The 22,227-nt window shown below is 38.0% G+C and overlaps 1 long non-coding RNA gene across 3 annotated transcripts in view; it reads right to left on the bottom strand.

The window, feature by feature from the left end:
• Positions 1 to 12,034, bottom strand: part of LOC111753436 (uncharacterized) — a 118,301-nt gene extending 106,267 nt beyond the window's left edge. Inside the window, exon 1 of one of the 3 annotated variants that reach the window (XR_010047648.1) lies at positions 977 to 12,034. This is a non-coding gene — a long non-coding RNA (uncharacterized LOC111753436). The remainder of the gene's footprint in view (positions 1 to 976) is intronic. The other 2 variants (XR_010047649.1, XR_010047647.1) reach the window with 2 other exon arrangements.
• Between the last annotated feature and the right edge of the window lie 10,193 nt (positions 12,035 to 22,227).

The raw sequence follows: 22,227 nt of genomic DNA, 5'->3' as shown, positions 1-22,227 counted from the left end.
GAAAAGTCAACTTTAACAAAATGAAATAAAGAGCAAAAGCCAATAAGGAAACTGTAGCATGAAGAGAGAAAAAACACAGGGCAGGCTAGCCCCTTCAGAATATTACCACCACATTAAGGTCCAACTAAATTGTTCTGCTTTTTTGAAGCCTTCTGAAATGCATACCGTCATCACAATTAATTGACTTCTCTTCTGTCCACACTGCAAATTGTGTGTGAGCGTTCATCATTTAATAGACATCTCAGTTATCATATCGACCGTCATGGTATCACAGTGCTGTGCTCAGTTAACTCTTATTTTATTTAAAAGTAGCTCAAACGTGCAAGAGTAGTGATACTGACAATTTGCATGTGTCAAAAAGAGTTTCCCTTAACTGAAAAGGTGAAAGTCATTGACTTACAGACAGGAAAAAAATATCATATGCTGAGGTTGCAAAAATCTGTAAGAGCAAATCTTCTATGAAATTGTGAGAAAGAAAAAAATTCATGCTAATTTTGCTCTCGCAACTCAAACAGCATAAGTTATGGCCATAGTGCAGATAAGTTAGTCAAGATGAAGGAGGGTATTAAATTATAGGATTCATTACTATGTATAATTTCAGGGGTCTTTTAGGAATCTTAGAATACATTAACTGTGCATAAGAGGCAACTACTGTCATCCCTGTTATAATTATTCAACTCTTTGACTTTAGCATAAAAGTTGATATAGACAACATAACAATGAATAAACATGATTATATTCCAAAAAAAATCTTACTGACAAACTAGAAGGAATTGTTGGACATTTATATTATAAAGAAATAAATTGTTAGAGGAAATAGATACTTTCATGCTGATATGACCATTACATAAAGCATATATGTATCCAAACATCTCATGTTATAAACTAACATGATTTTATGTTTTCATATTTCAGTTAAATTTTCAAATTAAATATTTGTCTAAAAAGACTATAAAGTGAGTACAGAAGAGCATACCTGCAATTCCAGAGACATAAAAGGTTGACCAGGAGTGCTGCAAGTTCTAAGCCAGCCTGGGAAACTTAGCAAGTTTCTGTCTCAAAACAAACAATAAATTAAGAGCCTGGGGCTACAGCTCAATTTTCAAAGCCTTGGGTTCAATCCCTAGAAACACACACACATATGCACATATAAAATTATACTTATAAAAACAGGTAGCAGGTTGGATTTGGATCTGGATCATATTTTTCCAATCCTTGTTTTATATCATAATTAACTTCTGCACTATCTTTTACCAATCCTGTGAATTCTTTAACAGCATATTTGTTAACCTTTAAGTCCTCTATAATTCATGCATGGTATGTAATTTATAAATGTTTTCAGAATATATAATTTGACAACAATTGTCAGAGGGAAAAATGTCTTATGCCCTGTCAAAGTCCAGGTTAGTGATACCTACCATACTTCTCTCATCTGTAGGCTAAGTAGGACTCAATCATAAAGAAAATAAGACCCACTAGACATGAACTCTTTGCAGGATCTTGATGCTTCTTATCTCAACGTCTTCATTACTTTCTCACTGCTGGGACAAAATGCCTAACACCCACAAGTTAAAGAAGTAATTTATTTTGGCTCACAGTTTGTAGATGTTTCAGTCCATAGTCAGCTGGCTTCAAGGCAAGTCAGGTGGCAGAGGAGAAACAGTTCATGGCAAGGCAGACAAGAAGTAGCAAGAAATCAAAGGAGGTGGAGGGTTATGTATATCTAGGCTACACCCAGTGATCCATCTTCTCTGAACAAGGCTTCACCTCCCAATACCACACCCAGCTATAAACCCATCAGTGGACTAATCTAGTGACGGATATCACACTCCTATGATCCAATCAACTCCCCAAACCCCTGCCTATGAGCCCGTGAGGCTTTAGGGGGACATCTAGATGTAAACCTTAACAATTAAGTTCTAGACTAACTCCTAAGTCTATTTGAAATCAATACTGAGATCACCGGCAGATATTTTGTAAGTTCAACCTTCTGCCCACTCCTGCATTTGAATATTGGAAAATGTGTACAATTTGCCCAACTCCAGACCTCTGAGATTTCTTCATTCTACAGTATTTCTCAGCAATTATGAGGATCAGCTCAAGGAACTATGAGCACATATTTTATGGCCTTGAATATGAAGCCCCCACTTTAAAAATTCAGAAATCCATGTGTAATGCCATCTCCCATCTCTAATTCCAAATATACCTTTTACCATTATCCATTCTACTTTTGGACAAAAACAGCTCATGGCACAAAAAAGAAAAAGCAATATGTGCAGTCAAACATTTTGCTAAACGTTGAACACTATGCTGACTTTTACTTGCTCTGAACCTGATTTTGACAAAAAAAGTCCCTATCATTTAAACTCTCACTTGGAATTTTAGTTTTCATGTGACCATTCTTACAGATATGCACTAACTGCCTTATGATTGTCATCCTTTGTTATGGTTTGTGTCTTAATGTCTCCCACCAAAGCCACATGTGGTCACGTGGGGTGCTTTTCAGCAGTAACTGGATCTAGAGTGTGTGGTTCTGGGGTCAAGGGCATTTGATTACTAAATCAGTCCACTGATTGGTTTGGCATAGTTCTGGCTAAGATTAAAGAAGGGAGTGCTACACCTGCCGTGGGGTACATATCATGCATAAATACATTAACGTGCTCTCACTAGCCTCACTTCTGTGTACTATTTCTCCTCTATAATGCCCCTCTGTCAGGCCATCCCACTCTCGAGCCAGCTCTCTATAGACTGAAGCATCTGTAAACTGTCAACCAAATATATCTTTTTTCCTTTAACTTAGGGGGTTGGAAGAAGAAAAACTAACTAAGACATCCCTCTGATACTAGTAACTTTTAGGAATTTTAACTCTTTTTTTCTTGAGGCCCATTTGCTCACTCAGATGATTAAGAATTAGTCTGTCATGTGTCAGCTCCAGAATTGTAGAAAAAGAGATCGTAGCTCTATGACTAACAAATGATTAGTCTTGTGAGTTAGCAATAATATTAAACAAATTATCTTTGGTGTGTATTGTATGTACATTACAGACCAATTAAAATAGTAATATAGTTTTCATATATAAATAAAAATAATGCTGCTACTATGAATATCAATAAATAATAAATAATATTTTATTATTGTTTCCATTATTAGTCAAGGGGCTAATGGAGATCAGTGAAAGGAGAAAGATGCAGATGTCCAGGACACCACCTTCAAAATCAGAATTATATTTTTTGTACATTTTCCCTATCACATGGAACATCCTTCCTTCTCTAAGAATCATGCCATTGGGGCCAGGGATTTAGTTCAGTGGCTTAGCACCTGCCTGGCAAGCATGAGGTCATGAGTTCAATCCCCAGTCAAAAAAAAAAAAGAATTATGCCATTGAAATGACATTTCTCATTTGTTCTTGCCCTATTTGGAAATCATAAATCCTTTCCCAATGGAGGCCTTCTCAATACTTCCTTTAGTCACTACTTCCTTAATGGCCAGAATTAGAACCAGAATTAGAAATTGTTCTAAATTCTTGTCGTCTTCAGAGAGGAAAAACTATCAGTGAAAGATCTGGGCAAAAGCAGCTTTACAGATATCCAAAGAATCAAATGTCCCCTTACATCCATGTACTTGAGCTATGACAACAACCAAATTTTTCATAACCTTAAAGGAATATGTTTCTAAAAATATCACTTTTGCAGAGGGAAAGAAGATGGCACCTTGCTAGGTAGCTGGGTAGAGAGCCTCTCTGGGAAAAACAACTCGGATGCTGGAATTTGACAACGTGGAGAGGGCCAGATGAGGGGAGAGGGATTCTCACGACCCAGGAGGAAACTGAGGAAAAAGAAAAAGGGGAAGAGGAAGGAAAAACATGGGTGGAGGACTGGAGCCGGACACACTCTGAGACCCGTCCCGTGCTGTGCTGGGGGCACTGTGGAGTCACATGATCCATGGTTGCACTGAAGGCTGCTGATAAGGAGAGTTGGTGAGTCCCAGGCCCGTGGCAGGAGGACACAGTGCAGCGTGGAGTAGAGCCGAGATGGAGAGCGGCATTATTTCTCGGTGAGTGCTGAAAATTGGGTCCTGTGGTGGGTGTGGCTGGCTGGAAGACATCTTGGAGTAGCACAGAGCCCGGCATCGTGGTGGCCTCAGTCAGCCATCCCTGGCCCAGAGAGAACTGGTGGGATGAGCTTGGGGTGAGCCATGCCCCTGGTCAGGACCCAATAACCAGGGACAAAACTGTCCCGAATCCGTAACGTCCACCACAGCACAGCCTAAGTGGCTGAGGGTTCTTGCCAGTTGACTGGCTCAAAGAAGAGGGGCCAGCCCGCATCATCCCTGTGTGCATCTCAGATAGCAGCAAACTGGAGAAGGCAGCAAGCCCCCAGCCTGCATGCTTCAGAAAAACTGTAAGCGATATAGAGAGGGCCTGAGATCTCCACCATACACCTGTCTGAAAGAAACCAGAAACATGACAAGAGAAAGAAACAAGAGAAAGCCTCCAGCTGCTGACCCAGGGAAAATAAGCCCAGGAGAAGTAAATACAGAAGAGAACCAGTGCAGCAATCATGCAATATTGGCCACAACATCAGCAGACATAAAGAAATACCTTCGTGACCTCATAGACGAACTTAAAACTGAAATTTTAATCCAAGTGAGGCAAGATATAAAAAGATTAATTAAAGAAATGCTAAGCCCCTCTCAAGAAAACACAGATGGAAGAACAGAGGAACCCAGAAAAGGAAGAGAAACCTTTGGTGAAGAATATAAACAAAATCTAGAATACATGAAACAGATCCAAAGAAATTAACAGGAAACTAAAAACTCCATTGAAAGCTGGCAAAATGCCTTGACATAAACTCAAGTTAGCCTTTCAAAACTTGAAGAGAGATTTACAATGTGTGATCCTGAAAGAAAAGACCTATTAAAAGTAACAAGGAACCAGGAGGTAACAATTCAAAGGCTAGAAGATGACAAGAGGATCTATAACTTTAAGAATAAAAAACATGAGCGAAGAGCAGGAGTAACCACAAATGAATTACAAAGACTATACACAGGAATAATTAAGGAGAACTTCCCAAGCATAGGAAAAAGAAATGATACCAGATAAATGAGGCATACAGAACTCCAACCAACTAAAACCAAAACAGATCTACACCTAGACATATAATAATCAAGATCCCAGAAATCCACCACAAGAACGATATTAAAAGTGGCCAGAGAAAAGAAGCAGATTACCTACAAAGGAAAAATCATCAAAATAATGACAGACTTATCAACATAAACTATCAAATCGAGAAGAGCCTGGGGGGAAATAGTCCAAGCCCTGAAAGAAAATAACCTCCAATCTAGATTGATGTGCCCTGAAAAACTCACTCTCAAAATTAATGGAGAAATAAGATGTTTCCAAGACAAAGAGGAACTGTGGCAGTTCACGGCCACCAATCCAACCCTACAAAAAATACTGAAGGACATTCTAGAGAGGGAGAGAAAAAAATACCAGGATTCCAGCAACAGTGGCAGACAGGCCTTAATGAATGGGGCAGACAGTGGAATGAAGAAGAAAAGTGGACAAATAATAGCAGAAAAACATAATAGCAGAGATGAGGAAGAAACGGTGGGCTATAATCTCTAATATAGATAGCTTTGATACACTAACAAAAAGAAACACAGGCAGAGTAGATTAAGAGGCAGGATCCATCAAGATGCTCTGAATAGGAAATACATTGAACCTGAAAGAGATTAATAAACTGAAAGTCAAAGATGAGAAAACAATGCTCTGTGTGACAGAGCACCAGATAGAAATAGGGACAACTTGTCCAGCAGCCGCAGATAGGTTGGAAAGTTATGACACTTTTGTGCAGTGTAGAACTACACAGCTATTAAGAAGGAAAACCTTGTGGCTTTAGTAAGTAAAGGAGTGCAGCTCAAGATCAAGCTCAGGGGTAAAATGGTTCAGCACCACTCAGATAGATAATGGATTGGCCCCCTAATCTAAAAACTAAAGGAGCTAGTGGAACCCAAAATATACAAAGCATCCTGAATATACAAAGCCACAGTAGTCTTATCACTCTGTTTAGTTTGATTTTATTTTGTTTCAGTCTGTCTACTCATACTAGATTTGAGGGCACAGACAGCTATCTCAAAAATTATAGACTATACCCCAGTAACAATCCTTAATTTCCTATTAACTTAAACTGAAGCCCTGTATTACTTACATTGTCTTCCTATGACTGATCTTATTTGAAGCTGGTTTGTTAGACTGCTATTTTGCCTTGACTGATTTTATTCAAATTTGGTATGCTTGATAGTATCAAGTCTAAGAGTAAGGCAACTACTCTGAAGATGACAAGATGTAATAAGATGTTCATTCTGGTTTGATTATTAACTGCTTTCAAAGTCCTACAATGTCTCCAAAGTTGTGTTTTTATTAAAATAGCTATGTAATGCTATGTTCAATTATATCATGTCTGATGATGTGGACAATTCTATTGAAAATAACAAGAGAAAGCATAGTAACTGAAAAAAATTTTTAAATCATTTTTATTAACAAAAAATCATAAGAAATGGTTAAGCGCGTTTCAGAAAACAAAGCTCACACTCCAGAATCTCCTGTTTCCATCCTAACCCTGTTGGACAGGCATCAGCGAATACAGCTCTGCACTCTTTCAAGTGCATTCTCCCCGCGCCCTCAGACCACTATGTGATTCTTCCAGCTTTTCCCCTGTTGATCTTTTTCCTCATCTTTCATTTATTCTCTTCCATCTTCTTTATTGAAAATCTAACTTCAAGTATATCCATATCTATGTCAGTATAAAATGTCTTTATATTACCCAAACTCCTCTCTAGATAGCATCAATATGATTAACTTTTCAGTAACTGTTTTCTAAAATTAAGTCTTATTCAAGTAAATCTCTGACAAAAAAATAGATTTCTTTATTTAGAAGTAATCTTGGTACTTTTGCAAAAAGTCTATTTTTAAGGAATATTAAATCCAACTGTAGAAATACAAATGTACTGGTTCAGTCAAAGATTGCCTATTTTTTCAATGGGTAATGGGTGTCAACTAGAAAAAATAAATCATAATGCTTATGGTGGAAATCTCCAATATGTAGGCATGTATGCACATATAAATACATACACACACAAATCATGCCTCTATGTATTCATATTCTTGTGTAGTTCCTTCTCAGCATGTATTTGGTCTGGACTTATGTGACCAGTAGAGCATCTAGATTTTCATCTTTTGTGGGATCTCCTTAGTTAATTTTGGCAAGCTCTCATCCCTCGCTCCAACCCTGATCAGTTTGGAGAGCTGCTGTTCAGCTCTGTCTCGTACAATCACCATTGCTTCCCTTCCTTTCTCAGACCCCTTGCCTGCCGCAAGATTGTATCCTGGCTTCAGACGATCTAGCCAAGTCCCAGCCTATATTTCCTGATTTAACCTCTCTGCCCTTCTTTTTTATCAACCTGAAGTGAGGCATCTATCTAGCTATGCTGGATATCTTTATATTACCCAAAGAACAGAGATTAGCCCCTTGACAAGGAAAGATGGCACCAGACCATAGATGATGGGAGGGGCTCCTTTCTCCTCTCTTTTAACATTTCCCTACGAAATGTTAAAAAAAAAGAGAGAGAGACAGAGACAGAGAGAGAGAGAGAGAGAGAGAGAGACAGACCGAGAGAGACATGAATCTGAGCAATCAAACAGAAAACTTCTCCAGTTAACACATCAAGTAATTAACTTGGTCTTAATAATTCCCACATGCTTTCTCTTCTAGAAAAGAGTTTTTCATATATTTTCATATATTTTCTTCCACGCTTAGATAAGCAAAACCAAATTGTATTAGCAACTTATTCGACACACCATAGAATGTTTTAAATATACTTTCAATAAACTTAAGGAGTCAATACTATAAAGACTTGAAATATATTGACTCATTTTTTTAAAGCACTCACTTAAAACCTTCTCTAGTGGCCAATCACAACTTTGGACTCTACTGATTTATAACATTAGCACTGTGGCCGAGCCATTTAATCTTATAATCAACATCAATCACCAATTTTTATTACAACATTTTGCAGGCTGAGCAAAAAAATATTTCTCTTGAGGACAAATTAGGCACCCCAAAGTGACTCTTGCAAATAATGCTGTTGGCTATAACTCACTGTGCTGCAGTCCACTCAGAGAAATTCCTTGTATAAGTGCCGCAGAAGCTAAAAGCAACTGTATAATTTTAAAAAATAAAGGAAATATCTAATGTGATTTATCTAACATAATGGCTATCTGGTGACTGAGTAAAGATTTTTAATAGTTCAATGACAATATGTACTCTCATTTATGCCTCCAATGGTTTCATCCAAAAGGTATTAAGTGTGTCCAAATATCCTTCAAAACAGATCGTAACTCTCCATTAAAATAATGAAAGACCGTATCAGGTGGATGGGCAGACTACGCCACTGGTTCAAGGCACTCATCCTTACACTCATACTCAGTACATAGTGAAAAAGAGAAGGGTCAAACAGAAGACACTATGCAGGATGGCTAATTGCCAGATATACCACCAATAAATCACCTGAACCCATTAATACATAATGGAGCTCAATTTACTGTTAATTCAGGTACTCCCAGCAAACCCAAGGAGCTCTTTAAAAGTAACTGCAGTAATAATTTCTCTTTATGTAAGTCAAATAAAATTAGCATTTAATCCTGAAGTTGAGTCCTATAGAAATAATCATTACAATAAATTATTTAAGTATTTTCCAGACCAGATTCCAAGAAGTCCTGGTAGTACGATTTCAGCTTAGCTATCAACATACCCCACAGCTTGTTGTCATTGCTTCCCCATGTTTCTGCTGGTAAAATAGGAAATTTTACAATATTCCTAAATTCTACATAAGCCCAGAGTAAGTCACTATTAACTTCAGCAAAATACTGTAGTTTTATTTCCTCTGGCAATCTCAGTAGTGAAAGTGGCACATGTACGAATGGCCCAGGAAGGATATAGAACAGTGTTCAGTGAGAAACCCAAAAGTTGGCTACTAATTGTGAAGTGGGAAACAAATTTATTCCTTAATCCCGAAGTTTCTCCTCTGAAATGACTCATGTCATTTTCTCTTTCTTCCTCCTACCAGGTAAAGGAAATAATGAGCTATAGTACCTCACCAGGAATAGATATTTCTTAACTCAATCTGAGCATTTTCTATAACACTGGGCAAAAATATACTGAAAAGAATGTTTGCAGTTCTATAGAATCTTTTTTATCCCTGACATTACTGAGACTTCAACTCAAGCAAAGAACTTCAGTGTCAACAATTTAAAAACAACCCAACTTCCTTCCCAGGGCTGTTGTGAGGAACAAATGAGATAATATATGCACTGGCAAGCTGTACAGTAATAAAATGCAATATACATGCTAGACACATGTAGGATATTATTAATACAATGTAGGAATAACAATAATATGCACTTAAACTCTCCCTAAAAATAGCCCTTCGCGGTCTATTAATCCAAGTTCTGTGTGCACCCTGGTATTTATATGAGCAGCATATCCTCTGAGAACTATTCTGGACCAAAGGCATACATTTTAAAAAATATAATCACTTCTAATTACAAATTATTCTTCAGAAGGTTGAAATGGCTTTTAAGGTGAGTAAACATAACAAAATAAGGACAAAAGCTTTTAAGCAAATGTATTAAAAATGTTACTTTTGTGTTTTATTGGTTTTCAAAGAACCAAGTTAATACAGAAAGGCTGAAATGTCAGATGCTTCTCTCCAACTAATCCAACAAGCATCCCCCAGCTCTTACTGACCCAGGTCTGAATCTTGTAAGATGGCCCCACCTCCCCCCACCAACATGATTCACATAGATAACTCAAGTTATAGGCACAATTCCTGGGGAAAAACTGGGATCCAGATAACATGAATGTCTTCTTCATAAACTGCAACAGTTCCTGTTGGTGTTAGGCATTATTTTCAGTGTGCAAATTTATTTAAATAAACATACAAAATGTTTCTCAGTTTTTCTTCAGTACTTGGAATCTATTTTTTCAGAAAAGAAATCAAAACCTTTTGTTCAAATTAATGACTAGCTTATGATTTGCATGAATTTGCTTTATTGAGTTCCAAAGGCTCAAAGTCTAAACATATAAATAAAATAAATTAGCACTGCAATCTAAAATGCACCTAAACTCAATACCTAAGATATAAAGAATATATTTTTACTCTGTCTGAAACTAGAAGACAGCATCCTGGATAAGAAAAAACACATATGATGGTTTTTACTGTGGGCTTTTAGACGTAGACATTTTCAACCAGAGACAATTTTTATTTCATCACAAATCAAGTTGAAGAATGTAACTCTCCAACCTTGAGGAAGAATCACTAGAAGGAACTGGCCCTTAAAAGGACATGTGTCATCACATGTGCTCAGCACTCTCTGCCTTTCCACCAGCTCTTAACTGCAGAAAGGCCCAACAGATTGACAACTGCACAGATGTGACCAAGGCCCCCAAAATGGTTTTGTTCCATGTTCTTACCTAATTCCTCTCACACTTACAATACAAAGCCAGGGAATATCACTATTGACACATTAATATAGGAATAACACACACCAACACAGTTAGATAAAATGAATTGAGCTCTAGTATTTTACCGCACAATGGAGTAACTATACTTCACAATAATCTATGGTTACAGTTTTGATCTAGAATGTCCACCAAAAGGCTCAGATATTTAAAGGTAGGGTTTAAAAGGTGATTGAATCATGGAAATACTATACTGATTAGCAGGTTACTCCACTGAAGAATTGAGAGTTAAATGTGCTATTAGGAGGCAGAGTCTTGTTGGAAGATATGGGCCATTGACAGGTAAGACCCGGAAGGCCATATCTCCCACCTGGCTCCTGACTTTGCTCTCACTGTCGAGCTGCCATGACTAGCTTCACCAGACCCTTCCACCATCCCCTCTGAACCTCGAAGCCAGCCCACTATAGACTAAATCCCAGAAAAGCCATGAGTCAGCCTCTCCTTTTACTTATGGATATCAAATATTGTATCCAGTGATAAGACAGTGACTAAGACTTCTTTATACACTTTATTAATAACTAGAAAAGAGAAGCTATGAGAGTCCAAAGATAAAGTAATGATAATGTCTTAGTTATTTTTTCTTGTTACTGAGACAAAGCACTCAACACCCAAAATTAAGGAAGAAAAGTTTTGTTGTAGCTTATAGTTTGTAGAGGATTCAGTCATAGTTGGCAGGCTCCAGCACAGGGTGGCATGGCAGAGGGGCATTACAGAGAAGGAGGCACCAAAGCAGCAAGTGACAACCAAAAAGCAAGGACCACAGCATCCTTATTTCCATCTCTTATATTTCATCCAGGCTAGCCTTAGGGCAGGTAGCGCTCTCACCCAAAGTGGGGTGCCCTTAATCCTAGCATTGCACTGTGAATCAATCCCTGCATCACATCCTTGACCCCACCATCACATACTCTAGATCCAGCCACCTCCAAAAAGACCCACCTATGACCACACGAAATTTTGGGAGGACAGCTAGATACAAATCACAACAGATAAACATTTATTGTCCCGATTTAATTCAGTATGTATATTTACTGAAGCATCACCCTATGCCCCATAAGTATGTACAATTATTACATGATAATAAGTTATTTTGTTTACAAAGATAGAAATGTTAACTAGTCAATGTAATCAACATATATTTTACATTGTATACACAAATTATCAAATTGTACCAAATAAATATATATAATGAAAATAATAATGATTACTTTTTTAAATCAAAGAGCTGCAATTGGCATAATTTCCAAAGCAAAGAAGCAGTTTCCCAAAGTATGGCAATGTGTCATAATTTTAGATAATACAAAAGTTTAAAACAAAACTAGCAGTTACATATTTATTTTCACGGGCACTTTAAATGTAGTAGTATACCAAGCCCATACATTTCATTGTAATTCAGATGTGACTAGATTTTTATAAATGTAAATTTAAATTTGAATTTTAAAATTTAGGAATGCAATAGTATGGATATATACAAAAAAAGATCATGATTTGCAAGTTTCTGAATATTTAAAAGTGCCAAAGCCTCTTTTTGTTACTAAAAATGTACTTATTTTTAATATTTATAGTTCAAGTAGAAGAAAGTTTCAATTGAGAAACTTATTAGCATAAGTAGTACTAGAAATTTTTGATCCACGGATAGGATAACTTGTAGCCAAGATGCTCTTTCTTATGTGCTATACTCCATCTACAAGTATGTACATATACAAGAAAATATTCAGCCTTCAAATTGTGGCCACACAGTATGCAGTAATGAAGAATTTTCTTAAATTACAAAATAAAAAGCATAAGTACCTTGAGGCCCTGATGGGCCAAGAGACTACGCACTATTGAATAAGAGTTCCAGTGCTTCCCCTAAGGCTCATCTGCAAAAGAACAGCAATAATAACATATCCTTCATCAGGCCATAATGGAAGGTAAAAGAATGATTTACAAGAAGGTACTTTAAGGCAAATTATAACGCAACTTGCTACTATCATAATTTTTCTTATGCAAAAAACCCATAGTTCTCTGAGTGTAAAAACAATTCCCTCCCCTATCCTGCTTTATTTCTAATTTTGGACTGCAGTCAAGCTCAACTCCAGAAAGTTCATGAGAAAGAAAAAGACTGCAGAGCTAGGCCCAGGAGCCTGGGCACCCAGAAGCAGCACCTCTAGCCAGCAAGCCAGGGTCCTGCCAGTGTAAATCCCCACCACTTACCTGGAGATCAGTGTACAGCTGCCCAACTGCTTCAATTCAGACTCTACAGGAAATGAAGTGAGAGCTCCCCAGTGTCTTAGCTGAAACAAAATACTCAACGCCCAGAGGTAAGGAAGGAAAGATTTCTTTAGCTCACAGATTGTAGAGGGTTTAGTCCATAATTGGCTGGCTCCAGGGCAGGGTGGCTTTGCAGAGAACAGTCCATGGTGGGCAAAAGGCAGCAGAATCAACAACCAAACTTTAACAGCGTCTTCCTGCTCCTTTTATACTCTATCCAGGCTGGGGATTAGGGTGGTGCCAAACTAATCAATGAACTAATCACACACCATTAATCCTAGCATCACACACTGGAGATTCAAGTACCTCTGAAAAGCCCACCCCGCTATGACTGCATGAGACTTTGGGCAGACATCTAGACACAAACCATAATATCCAGGGAGAGCAGAGAGCTGCTGTGCAGGACGGAGCAGTGGAAATCAGTGAGGAGTTGAATATAAATATTCCCTCACTGGAGGGAACCCCAGAGCCAACATGGACAGCAAAGGAACACTGAAAAGGGAATAATGGGAGAAAGAGGCTGGGCCAAGGGTCTCAAACTCAAATAGCTTCTGGGCTAAGTAGGTAATAAACAAAACTATACAGGCCATGGTGGGCTGTTGAGCAAATTCCTTGGTTTAGATACAAACTACTACCGAGTTCCAGCTGACTGTCATTGAGTAAAAAATGACTTCTGAAGTTGGGAATCTGGGGCTTTGTATGAAATCTTTCACCAGAAACTACCTCCCAACATATTAGGTCCTGCACAAACAAATGAAACAAGTCTAGGGGCCAGGTGCTGTCCAAGGTTACCACTTTGCAAGCTCGGTTGTGCCTAACCAGGAGGCAGATGGAGAAAAATCAAATCACAACAAAACGGTAACTGTTTTATAGTCATTTTCTAGAGTTATTTAAAAAGTGATAGCCAATAGACATTTCTCAAAAGAAATACAAATGAACAATAAATACATGAAAAAAATTTAGTGTCTCCAGTCATTAGGGAAATGTAAATTAAAACAACACTGAGAGTCTGTGTTACTCACAAAGAATGGCCATCATCAAGAAATCAAGCATAACAAGTGCTTATGAGGCTCTGAGGGGAAAGGAGCCCTTTTACTTTGTTGGCTGGAATGAAAACTAGTGTAATCACTATGGAAATTAGTATGAAGGTTCCTGGAAAAAACTAAAATTAGAAATTTCATTTGAGTGCCTACTGCATGGGGGAGAGAACAAGGCCTCACCAAGAAGCAAGCCATCCCTGCAAACCAGGACAATGCATGGGTTGCTGGGGGAAGGGAGCCGGACCCCAAGCCTGTTCTGGGGCACAGGCTGGCAAGCATGAAGAACCAACCAACACACACACACACACACACACACACACACACACACACACGGGCAACGAGCTGACCCAGAGGAGCACAGGTGCAATGACAGCTGTCGAAGTGAAGTATAATTTGATTCTTGTGGTTCACTGACTTTGCAGGTCTAGGGCTGGTGGTCTGATTATCTATTCAGAGGATAGCAGTATGCAGTGTGGCATCTATGGAGGATCTCCTTCTGAAGGTGGTGGCCATTGTTAATTTGCTATTGTTTTGAAGTCCTGTATCATTTTCATTGTTCTGTTGCACTGGGTTTTGTTTTGTTTGATTTTGTTGTACCCGATGGCAGAAGCAGCTATTCAAAGACAGCAAGATATATTACAGTAGCCATTTTGGATTTACTACTGTCTTGTTTTGCAGTCTATTATTCTATTCTTTGTTTTGTTTTTATTGGCTCTATTCTGCTCTGTTCTGATTTTCACTATGTTTGAAGGTATCTGCAGCTATTTTGAAGACAACAGGAGGCATTATGGTAACTATTGTTGATTTTGTAATGTTTTGAAATCCTGTATCACACTATTTGTTTTGATTGGTTTTGTTCTATTTTCCTTAGCTTTAACCTCTTTAAAATATAAATAAATAAAAATTTAAATTTAAAAACGAGAAAAGAGAGGCTGGAGGTTTAGCTCAGTGGCACAAGCACCTGCCTGGCAAGCACAAGGTCATGAATTCAATCCCCAGTAACAAAAAACAAAAAGAAATTCCATTGGATCCAGCTATTCCCCTACTAGGTATCTTCCCAAAAGAGTTAAATATATCAGGTTACAGTGATACATGCATATCTATGATTTTAGCAACACAATTCATAGTAACTAAATCTTGGAAGCAGCCTATATGTCCATCAACCGATGAACAGATAAAGAAAATGTGGTATTTACACACAATGGAGTACTACTCTACCATAACTAAGGATAAACTAGAGTCATTTTAGGAAAATGAATGCATGTTGAGACCATAATATTAAGTGAAATAAATCAGACACACATTTAAATATTACAGGTTTTCTTTTATGTGAGAAGCCCAAAGTATAAATAAAGAGCACGACAAAAGGTAAATAATAGGAAAAAGCAAAGTAATCTTTTGCAAAAGGGAAGGAGAGCAAAAGATGTAAAGAGGAGAGAAAGAGAAGTGAGATAAAAATTAAAATGTAGTATGGACTATGCACCACCTGCCAACAAGAAGTGTAATCATTGTGGACTGCAGATTCAGCTGGAGAACTTGCTCTTTGGCAATTGTAAGTGGATACAGTCAGATGAGGTGATATTTTAAGGATTTGAGAGATGTAACTACCTATTATCAAGTGAAAGCCTGTGAATAAGCAAGAATTTTTCTTACTAAAAAAGTAGGTATGATTAAAAGTGTCCAGATAAAATAGGCAACGACAACAAATTGTCTCCATATATACTGCAATTTTGGGAATTTGCAAGGCACAAAATCCAGCCAGAACAGAATGTTGGCACCAATGAGAAAAAGCTGGGTGAGTATTTCCCCTGGTCTCCAAAGGTAAGGCCATGAAATAGAGCAGAGATGAGCATGGTGGCACACACCTGTACCCCAACTACTTGAGAGGCTGACTCAGAAAGACTGTGAGCTCAAGGCAAGCCTGGGTGATTTAGCAAGACTGTCTCAAAATAAAACTTATAAAGGTGGGGAATGCTGCATATTGTGAATGCCCTGTCTTCAATCTTCAGTACCACAAAGAGAGAGAGAAAGAAAGGGAAAGAGGGAGAGAGAAGAAAGGAGAGGAAGAAAAAGAGGAAGAAGAAGGAAAAGGGAGGAAGAGGGAAAGAAAGTAGAAGAGGGAAGGAAGGGAAGAGAAAGAGAAAGAAAGGAAGGAAAGAGAGAGGGACGGGGGGGGGATGGAGAGAAATGAAGACATAGGATGGGAACTATGGAAATGATCAGCAAAATCAGTCTTTCTGTTGCGATCATTTGTATAAAACTCCCAAATCTGACAGCATCAGTTTCCTTTTCCAAAGACCACCATCTGGAGTGAAACCTTCCTTATCCCTTCAGTGTCAAGTCCTCATCAATCCATCATTCATGAGGATTTTTTAAAGGCATCTAGACTCCCAAAGAGAAACCTAACTTCAGAACATCAGAATGACACCTGCTTATACCACCCACAGTCTGCTGCCAGGATGTCCGTGCGACAGTGCCACCAGCCACATGCAGCAGCAGGCCAGGCTGAGGGTGGAAAGTTCAAGAAAAGCATCTAAGGACCATACAGACAAGGACATGTGAGCCCCGCACAGCCCCACCACCGGCTGTGTTGACAAAGCGATCCCCTGTGGCAGGAGCATACAGAAACCCAATAATGGCTCCGCGCTGTCATGGAGATGGCGGGCCACCCTCTTTAGCTCTCTACTTCTCTTAAATAGCTACACTAGGAACTAGCCTGTGTCTCTACCCTTCATAATCCACAAGCCTCCGGGTTTAATTCAGTGCAGTTCAGCAAGTATTTCTTGCCAGATCTTGGGTGCTGGATTGAGAGAGATTTAAGGTGTCAGGTGTTAAGCTACTGACTGTCCTACTGCAGTACCAATGCGAGAGGCGTTTTCAGCCCACAGGAGGTTTCAGAAAAGAGGCCAAAATTTGAGCTGGCTAGTGACCCTGATGAAGAGTGTAACAGCAAAACAGAGCTGCTGTTTATGCAGCTTGATTAACTGCAGTAGAGTTTATGTGGTTGGAATAGTTTAATTTAAAGATTAACTAGACATGCAGGAAAATAGCCAGAGAAAAGCCTGAGGAAAAAATAGTACAAACAAAACTAAGAAAGGGGGAAAAGTACCATGTACCAGAAATGATGAAAGAGATCCAATTACGAGGAGATAAGAGAGAAGGCAGGCCCAGGCACGCCCAGGCAGCAGATCCTTCTAGGAAGCCTCCCTCATTCCACTGGCTGCTCTGCATATTGCCCCCACGTACAGTGCAAAACTTTAGGATGTGCCCAGCATGACTATATTTGGCCAGAAGTCTCAGCCACCCAAAATAACACAGAGTTCACAGTTATCCCTCTCTCGTGTGAAAGTCCAGGGGCCAGCCACCCAGGGAAGCATGCAGGGCCACAAACACAGGGCCCCACTCCCTGCAAATCCCACTCCTCTGTCCTCAAGCAAGGCCCAACATAGTCACAGGAGTGACATCACATCCAGTGAGCAATGGGGTGGATGAAAAAGAAGGGCCAAAGCAGGCACAATAATTTTTAAGAGAAATTGCCAGAAGCTGCCTCAGAATACAGCTCTCCCACAGCATCATTCAGACTTGGGCAGTCATCTTTCACTGCACGGGAGGCCACATGCCCAGCTAAAACTGAGAATTCTGTCATGAAGGAGAAAGGGAGAGCAGACACTGGCGGGCAACTACTGGTCTCCATCTATAACAACTTAATTAATCTCTTGTTTCTAGAACACAGACTTTGAGTCAACCAGATTATAACTTCTTCAAGAATAACAGTTGCCTTCTTCTCTGTGATGTGTTTCATGGCATCCGGTACCCACCCAGTATCCAAGAAATGATGCAGGAAAAGAATAAATGAGTAACAAATGACATAAGAAAATTCTGTAAAAGTTTGTAGTGTATTTGCAAACTAGTTTCATGACTGAGGCACACAAAAACAGTGTGACTGAGAAAGCAAAACTGAATTTTTTCCCCAATATTCAGCATTAGAAGATAAGAATTTTAGAAACAGGTTGGTGGGTTGTTTGTTGATTAGCTGGTCGGTCAGTTTTTAAAAATCAGTCTTGTCTAACTAAGAGAGAATCTTTACTTTCAATACACTAGCTTACTCCAAATCCATAGTGGTGAAAATTTCATCTCTTGAAAGTATATTTAGAATCTGAGAAGATGATCTAGAACCGAGTCTGATTAACAATAAGATATACGACCAATTTTATTATAGCAATTCTGATTTTTTTAAAGTATAATAAAATAACTCATCTAGATTCCTTACATGCTTATAAAATTCTTCTTGGGAGCAACTTTTAGGAAAGTAGTTCCTAAAATCTTTTCAAGTATGATGAAATAACTGTATGTCATACTTGTGTTATGATTTAATTCAAAAATTCTTCCAGAGGTACCATGTGTTCAAAGACAAAGCTTTCTGAAGGTGACTGGATCATAGTAGAAATATGTTCAGCAGTATATTAATTCACTGAGTTCATAGGAAGTGGTGCTCAGGTGAAGGAGATTGGTCATGGTGCCATGGAGGGCATGTCCCTTGTGACTTTGTCTCTGTCTCTCTGTCTCTTGCTGTTTTCTCTCTCTCTCTCTCTCTCTCTCTCTCTCTCTCTCTCTCTCTCTCTCTCTCTGTTTCAGCTGCCATAGGTTGTGAAGCTGTCCTCCATTGTGCTCTTCTGCACGGTTATTTACATCTTTGGGCCAGTCGAATACACATGGATCAAAGCCTCAGAAACCATGAACCAAAATACACCTCTCCACCTTGAGTTGTGGGTGTCAGGTATTTTGTGCCAGTGATGAGGAAGTGACCAATATAACTAGTTACTTATCATGCTACATTATTTCTGTAAAATAATAATTATATACACAAATAAGTATTTTAACGTGATATATGTACATTAGTATGCATATATATTTAGATGTCATTTAATGTTCTGAATTCTGCATTACAGATAATGCATATTAGCATTATATATAAGTACACACACTGTATACACTAAATACATGTACCACAAACATATACAAATATACACATACTTATATGTGTGTATATGTATCCTTTTATTGTTAGTGAACAAAATAACTCAAAATTAATAAGCAAAATTGTTACAATCCAGGCCTTCCTTAACATAAAAGATTTACTGGGCCCAAGTCTAATTCAGTTACTGAAAAGCAACCAAAACAAACAAATAAAAAGAAAATAGCCTAATAAGTAAATTAAAAATACAATAATAGTATGATCTGTTTAAATCATATAATGTCCTTTTTTTTCCAGAAAAACTAAAGACATTTTCAGTTATCAATTTTCCTAAGGGAAAATTCAGGTCACTTCTTTCCTGCCAGCAATTCTTGACTGTTTGTGCAATGCTGAGCCATTAGCTGATATGTGGAGAATTTTATATTAACCACAAAAAAATTCAATCAATAATATTGCTTAGAATGAGCACAGCACTTCTCATCTTCCCAGCAGTCCGCCAACACTGATGAATTAACCCTGCCTGCATTCCAGTGGGATGGAGAGTCACACTCCTCCACCCAGGTAGGGAAACAAGAGGGAGATCAGCTCCACTCCCCTCAGCAGGGGGCAGCCATGTTCAGGGCCAGGATCCAAGAGAGACTTCGAATCTGGGTGCTACACCCAAAGCACTCAGTCTCCCACCCCAGTCCCTACCTCGGTCTTTCGAGAGCAGCCGACTTGAAGCTTGGGCGCCACATTGTCTGAGGCAGAGTAGAGAATGTATTTTCAAGTCAAATATCTATCAGTCAACACATATTGATTTTCTTTAATTATCTCCACAGAGTAGATTTGACTCTGAAGAGCTCGTGTGATTTGCAAAATGTATCACCTATTTGTCAGCCATGCATAATTTATGAAGGCCCTTTCATTCAAGGCCTGTAGTCCAAAACTAGCCATTTGTGAGGTATTAACATGTTATTAGATGTACCCTATTAAGATTTGCAGACTTACAGACTTTCACACAAAAAGCAAGAGAGACACCACATAAATTTTCACTTGCACTATTAAGCTTAGAGGATTCTGATTCTAACACCTCCCCATGAATCCATTCCAAGGAATTTCCTGACACAAAGAAACTATCAAAAATTACTCTTACTTTTTAAACTCTTTGGTTTAAAGCAAACCTGTGTTAGATGGAATTCTACTTTCTCAGAATGTGTCACTGATTTTCTTCCTATGCATAGTACCTGACAATACTGATATTTAACTCAACAGGAATTCTAATTCCAACATATCTCCTGAACCAGGGGACAGATGATCTATTTTAAAGGTAACTGACTTTAAAATAACTAATAGTTCTTAATTCATGAAGCAATATTTCCTTTAACATGAGATAATTAGGCATTTACTAATACAAAGTAGTATTCCATTCAAATATGTATAAAGACATATGAAAAGAATCCATTAATCTGATGAGATAATTATCTTTATACCCCTCTTTTTTATATATAGCAAAACTAGATGAATAAATAGGCATCAGCATTCAGTAAGAGGCATAAGTGGATAGAAAATATGACTTGATTCCACTTAATTGCTACAATTATAATTTCAGGTTAGTGAGAGTGAATAAATATTTACCGATCATACGTCCTAAGAAAACTCAGACCCCCAAAATTCAAAGATCCAATCCAAAAATGGGCATCTGAGATGAATACGCACTTCTCAGATGAAGAAATACAAATGGCAAATAAATACATGAAAAAATGTTCATCATCTTTGGTCATTAGAGAAATGCAAATTAAAACCACACTGAGATACCATCTCACTCCTGAAAGAATGGCCAGGATCAAGAAAACCAACAACAACAAATGCTGGAGAGGATGTGGGGAAAAAGGAACACTCCTGCACTGTTGGTGGGAGTGTAGACTGGTACAGCCTTTGTGGAGGTCTGTCTGGAGATTTCTCAAAAAGTTGGGATTGGAAATCCCGTTTATTCCAGCTATTCCACTTCTAGGCATATTCCCAGCAGAACTGAAATCATCATACCACAGTGATATATGTGCACCTATGTTTGTAGCAGCACAATTTGTAATCGCCAGATCTTGGAAACAACCCAAGTGTCCATCAACTGAGGAATGGATAAAAAAGTTGTGGTATTTCTATACAATGGAGTATTATTCAGCTATAAAGAAGGATCACATTGAGGTATTTATCAATAAATGGGCGCAGCTTGAGACCATACTCATAAGTGAAATAAATCAATCTCGCATGTATGAATACCGAATAGTTTCCCTAATGTAAATAATGATTCAAATATATAAAAATATGTGGTAATCATGATTCCCCATTATGTGGCCTTGAAGCCTTATAAAGTTTTCACTTATTAATTGGAAAGTCTTTATTCTGGGCTTCTTGATATGGAAATATTTGAAGCTATAGTATATGAAGTTTTATTCAAATATTTCAAGGAAAAAGACAGACACTATGGTAACTACTATTAAGTCGGGTTATTTGGTGGTGAAGCACTAGGTTGCTGAAACAGTCATGCTTTGACCTCTATTGTTATATTGTTATGTCCTGTTTTATCTCAATCTCTCCCTTATTCTTTAAAAAAAATTAGTTATTTCTTATGTTAGTTTTAATTAAGGGGAAAAATTTAAAAAATTAGCAGGAGGTATAATAATAACTTTTTTTTATTTCCTATTAACTTGTTTTGAAGTCTTGTAATACTCCCACGATCTGGTTTTGACTGATTAGACTCTGTTCCATTCTGTATGATAGTATCAAGTTTGAGAGTATAGGCAACTACTTTGAAGGCAATAAGATTCACTAAGATGCCCATGCTGGTTTGACTATTGTCTCCTTTGGACGTCCTGTAATGTTTACAATGCCTAAGTTTTATTGGTCTTGTTCTCTACTGTTTTGTTCAACTTCATAATATCTAATGAGATAGACAATTCTTTTTAAGGAAACAAGAGACATCGTTGATAACCATTGTTGATAACCTTGTACTCTGTTTTACATCATGTGCTATGTCTATCCTTGGTTTTGACTGACAGCTTTGTTTTGCCATATTTGACTGAATTCTCTCCCCCCCAAAAAAGTAATAAGAACTAAGGAGTAATAAAACCCAAAATGTGTAAATTTTGTTGTAAAAAAGAGAGGGAAAAAAAGAGCTCTAAAGGATACAACAGCAAGTGTGTTTAGGGGTGTTAAATAGCTGACCATATTAATGTTTTTGGTTGGATCATTGAACACAACTGTTTGCAGTCTCACTGTTTGAATGTCCACTTTGTATTCTTTGATATTGTGATTTGAGCAACTATTTCTAAGATGATAATACGTAATCTATTAACTGGTGATTTCTTACTGTCTTTTTTTTTTTTTTTTGTAGTTCTGTATT

Source organism: Cavia porcellus, unplaced genomic scaffold (genome assembly GCF_034190915.1).
Source record: "Cavia porcellus strain 051 isolate PalLab524CR breed Dunkin Hartley unplaced genomic scaffold, mCavPor4.1 scaffold_5, whole genome shotgun sequence".
Taxonomy (NCBI): domain Eukaryota; kingdom Metazoa; phylum Chordata; class Mammalia; order Rodentia; family Caviidae; genus Cavia; species Cavia porcellus.
Note: the sequence above shows the minus strand (reverse complement) of the source record. Positions and strands in the feature narration are given on the sequence as shown.